The sequence below is a fragment of the Carassius auratus genome, unplaced genomic scaffold, assembly GCF_003368295.1.
Source record: "Carassius auratus strain Wakin unplaced genomic scaffold, ASM336829v1 scaf_tig00009321, whole genome shotgun sequence".
Taxonomy (NCBI): domain Eukaryota; kingdom Metazoa; phylum Chordata; class Actinopteri; order Cypriniformes; family Cyprinidae; genus Carassius; species Carassius auratus.
The window spans coordinates 11,619-17,212 of record NW_020524024.1 but is presented as its reverse complement, the minus strand read 5'-3'; the positions used below and the strand labels follow the sequence as shown (position 1 = coordinate 17,212).

Sequence of the window (5,594 nt, the reverse complement as noted above, 5' to 3'; positions counted from 1 at the left end):
AAGATTTAGAGGCCTTGAAAATGGGGAGAAGTCAAGTGTCATACACCTGAACTACTCTATACACAAAAGTACACAGACATATTCAGACTCACACCCACTCCTGCGCGTAAAGAGAGATGTCAGCATGCCTTTCACATCAGAGCGACGTGTATAACGGCACATTGTGGAAATGGGAATGACAGCAGAGAGAGTGGGAGAGTCATTTATGGGAAGCCCCCCACTGTCCCTGCTTTCATCATGCAGTGCAGTTGTTGGTTTTTCTGTCTTGGCTCAGCATGATCTGGCAGAGAGGGAAGTTCGTGGAGAAGCAGACTGCAGGGGAGAAGAGAGAGTTTCATTGCCTGCACTGTAAAAAAAAACTGTAAATTTACGGAATTTTACTGTTTTATTTTACAGTTTTTTCCACGTAATTTTGAAATACAGTTTAAAATTGTAAAATTACAGAAAGAGACTGTAAATTTACATATCTTATGTAAAATCACATGAAAAACATGTCAATGTGCATAACGTCCCAAAAATATTTTTGAAGATTTATTTCACATAATGCGCTATATTTATATGTAGTATGTGCAGTATGTGTGTGTGTGTGTACGTGTGTGTGTGGCATTAATAATATAATGCCATATTTTTTAATAGATTAAAAATATAAATAACAACTGTACAAAAGTTAACGTTCATTATTATTATTATTATTATTATTACTATTGATATAATATGTTGTATATGTAGCCTACATTGCGTGTTTGCATAAAAGAGCAGGTTAATCCTTTTTTGAACAGGTTTGTTGAAAAATCCTTCTCGAAAGAATCGTATTTCCAAAGTACTGTCAACTGACCACATCTTCTTCCGCTTGTCAAAATAGTTCTGCTCAGTTTGGTGTTTTATTACGGATTTATTCTCATAGTACCGTTTCATAATTTGATATAATAATATAATAATATGCTGATATTAAAATTAAAAAAAATAAAAAATGTAATATTCGAACTGAAGGAATTCCCGCCCTAGCGCAAGGACACATTCTCCTCCAAGCACGCAGTGGAGCTGCTGCGCGCGCAGAAGGAATAACTCGACCTTCAGTTTCACGGTCAATCTTCAATCTGAGGCGAAAATAAGCAGGTAAAGTTCATGTTTTCTCATTTTGGTCATTACTAAATGCTATTTCTACTATATATGAGTTCTAAAATTTAGAATGTTTACCTTTTTGAATCGTTAAACCAGTATTTCAAACTTCGGCGCTGACCAGTGCCGTTAGTCGTTAAGTGTGGGTAACGTTAACTTCTAATGTTATTTTGTCCCTGAGGGAAAAACAGGCTTACTTTAAGGAAAGTCGTTAGCTGGTTGTCTACGATACTGTTATTAAATATTATTATCATTTGTGGTTTAAGAACTCATAAATTTAACAGTTAGCTCAGTTAATGTTAAGTTCGAATATGTAGATGTTGCCAACTTTACCGAACTTCGACGCATAATGCAGTGTTTTTAATCAGTTTTGATATACATAATAGTAGGCGTCGTCTAAAAGCAAAAAAAAAAAAAAAAAATCATATTTTTCGAGGCGAGATTGGATGAAAATTCTGAATTTAGAAACAGACTCATTAGGACCAGCGCTTAAAGTGACGCGCGATTTGAAACGTTATGTTCGTCTGCATTTCTCCCTCTTCAAGCACTGGTTATTACGCTTGTATAATGAAATTCACTTAACTAACGTTACTTTAATTTGTCTGCATGTTTTACTCTTTTACTTCCAGATATAGTCTTATTGAGGGTCTGAAATATCGTTACAGTCAGTATTTAATCACTTTTTAATAAATTATTTCTGTTGGTTACCCTTTATATCTGTCTATCGGTTAAGCAAATATTTAAAATATTAAAAGTGTTTCAAAAAGCTGGTGAAACCATTGACCAGTTAAAATTGTGAATGAAAAAACAATGTCTGCAGTGTGTCATCTGAGAATTCATATAACCTTGTAATCTTGTAATCTACGCCTAGGGAAAAAAGTTTCACAACTTCTGTTTTAATCACCCTTCTATAATTAAAGACTGTTATAGCTTATAGGGATTATTGATAGACTCACTGATAGGGATGAACAGGTGGCGCAGATAAGGTTCAGAACCATAGATATAAAACATTTATCAATATATTTCTTTGTATTTTTGTAGATTTCCTTAAAATTTCACATTTACATGCTTTTTTTCTCCTTACAGATAAGTTCAGTGAGTGCTAAAACCATGGTCAACATGAAAGGGTGAGTTGCAAAATGCAAAGATGTTCACATATTACACTTGTAATAGTTGTGGTGTTTATGGTTTATGAACTTTATGTTTTCTGTTCACCCAGTCATAGTTAACGACCACATCACCATCTTCTGCAACGCTCTGATGTTTGCTTCATACAACTGCTTGAACATTTCATACCCAGGAAACCAAGGAGAAACGCAAGAGATTGTGCAAAGGTAAAAACACACACTCATACACTCACTCTCACACATATCACACTCACACGTGTGTTCTCACACACACTCACACTTTTTCAACACACACTGAATTACGCATCCTTACATACACTCACTCTAACACACACACTCTCACACACAGTCACACACGCACCCACACACAGTCACACATGCCTACTCACACACACAGACACTCACATACACGCAGTCACACACACACATCCTCACACTCACATACACATTCTCTCACATGCATTCTCACACACACACTCAATGTCACATATGCATCCTCACACTCTCACATATACACACGGTCACACACACATCCTCAAACTGACACACTCTCACATACACACACTCACAAATGCATCTTCACACTCGCACACTCACGTCCACATTTGCACACATGCATCCTCACACACACACACACACACACACACACACTCACTCTCTCAAATGCATCCTCACACTTACATACTCTCAGATACACACACTCTCAGAAACGTTTCCTCACTCATACACACACTCTCACACGCATCATCACACACACAGTTACACAGTTTCACATACTCTAACAAATGCATCCTTACACTCACACACTCTCACACACGCATCCTCACACACACTCTCACACACATTCTAATACAAACATCCACACACTCTAACATAGACAGTTACACATGCAACCTCACACACATTCTCTCTCTCACACACACACACTCTCACACGCATCTTCACACACAGTTATACACTTTCACATATTCTTACAAATGCATCCTTACACTCACACACTCTCACACACGCATCCTCTCACACACACTTCCTTATACAAACATCCAAACATTCTCACATAGACAGTCACACACACTCTCACACACACTAACATACTCTCACACGCATCCCCACACAACCTTCTAGGGCTGCATAATTAATCACATGCGTTTTTCAGGCGTGTCTCGTCATTAAAGTCGGTCCTGTGATTAGTAGTAAATATCCATCACCTGTTTTCAAATTAAGCAACATTTAATAAACAGAGCTGTAGTTCACTGACAAGCTATGCAGTATCCTGTTCATAATCTAATGCGATTCATCTGCAAATGCATCTGACAACTGCATGTGGTTAATTGTGCAGCCCTACATGCATCCTCACACTCTCATCCTCACACAACACACTCTCTTACATTGTCACAACCTTCTTAGTCTGCCTCACACACAACTACCTCTCACATACTTCTTCACAACATCCACCACAAGCATGCCCTTTACAAGTTCTTATTGTTCTGCTTTTATTTTAAATATATTCACAGCATATGGTACAGTCCATGTTTTATTACTAAATATGTTTTTTTTACTCAACAGATTCCTTTTTAAGATGAACCCCGAGAAGGGATCGAAAGTGGAGAAGACCACATCGAGAAAGAAATCAGCAGTCAGTCCAAAGGTTCTTTCACTGATTAACAAGATTGCGGACTTTGAAAGGATGGAGTAAAACTTGGAGTGTCAGATCTTCCTACATTGCCTAGCAGAAATTCTTGACAGTGTCAAAGACTTAAAATACTTGCTGATTATTTGCTTTCATGGTTGATTTTTTTTTTTTTTAATGCATCATCTGTTGTCAAGATGAATTAATCTGTTCACAGGTGGTTCAGTTTTAAGGACAAATTAATTCTTATTTTTTATTTGTTTACCAATTTGCTATATTGTTGCAGTTTTGAACAATTCTTTTGTGTGTTGTTGCAGTTATTAAATATATATATATATATATATATACTGTTGCAGTTATGAAAAAAAACTGAATTGTATGTGGTTGCAGTTGTGATCTAATTTAAACTTTTGGGCTTATTTTTTTATTGGAATATTGTTGCAGTTTAGCTATAATCTCTATACTGGTATATTGTTGCAGTTTTGTACAAAGAATATTAGTAAATTGCAGTCCTGAACAAACTATTTGTATATTCTTGCAGATTGGTCAATAAATTATTAAAACACATTTTTGCACTTACAGCTGATTATTTGAATTAAAGCAGTGTTCAAACTTTATGATAATTTAATGGTTTTTTTCTTATTAACTTTCCACAATATTTATGTAAAACATCTTATCAAACATTAAAAGCTGAAGAAAATACAGAAAATATGTAAAATTACAGCAAAAAACTGTATTTTTGAATTACGGAAAATTACTGTTACTTAATGTGCACGTTATTTAACGGTAATTTTCCGGCACCCCAGCTGCCGGAATTTTACCGTTTTTTTACGGGATTTTTTTTTACAGTGTGAGGGAGCCACAGGTCTGCCAGCAGCAATCAGACAGGCATACTTGCACATGAGGGCCAGATATATCCAGATCTTTATTACGTTTTATGGCTTTAGCCCATGTGCAGACTCTGACAGGATGACTGATTGCATCAACTAAAAGAAACCCTCCAATCACATGCTTTCTTCATCCATTTGTTCCAGCAAAACACATCTGCATCCACTAAATATCTACAGAAACATTAGAGGATCCACAGATCCACAACATAAATAACTGGCAGAAGGGAAGACAGCAAATTTAATATATGCATTTCTTTTACTTTAGTGAATATAAACAGAGTCTTAATGTTTAAACTCTGTTGTTGTTTAGCTACTAGGCAAGTCTGCACATCCCAAAACCTTCATTTATTTATTTATTTATTTTTAAGTTATTTAAAGGTGCATTTAGTATGTTATCCCTAAATAAATATTCAGTTTTGTAAAAAAAATATAATTTTACTCATAAATGACACATTAAATTGATCAAAAGTAACAGTAAAAACTTTCAAAATAAAAAAATGTATGCATTTAGCAGACGCTTTTATCAAAAGCGACTTACATTGCATTCAGTCTATATATATATATATATACATAATTATTATTATTATGAACTATCCAATCAGCAAATCCTGTAAAAAAAAAATTCAACAGATTGATTATAATTAGAAATTTGTATGATTTCTGAATGATAATGTGGCAGTGATGACTGGAGTAATGGCTGCAGTAAATAAGATTTGCATCACAGGAATAAAATTACATTTTAAAATATATTAAAGTTGAAAACAGTTTTTTAAACATGTAATATTTGTTGTATACATTGTTACTCTTTCTACTGTATTTTTTTTTAAG

General features: G+C 34.9%; 1 long non-coding RNA gene across 1 annotated transcript; it reads left to right on the top strand.

The window, feature by feature from the left end:
• The first annotated feature begins 693 nt into the window (after positions 1-693).
• On the top strand, positions 694-4,443 carry LOC113072527 (uncharacterized). The gene is made up of 4 exons (XR_003280308.1): positions 694-1,116; positions 2,206-2,246; positions 2,339-2,453; positions 3,813-4,443. It is a non-coding gene; the product is annotated as an uncharacterized LOC113072527 (long non-coding RNA).
• Positions 4,444-5,594: the final 1,151 nt, after the last annotated feature.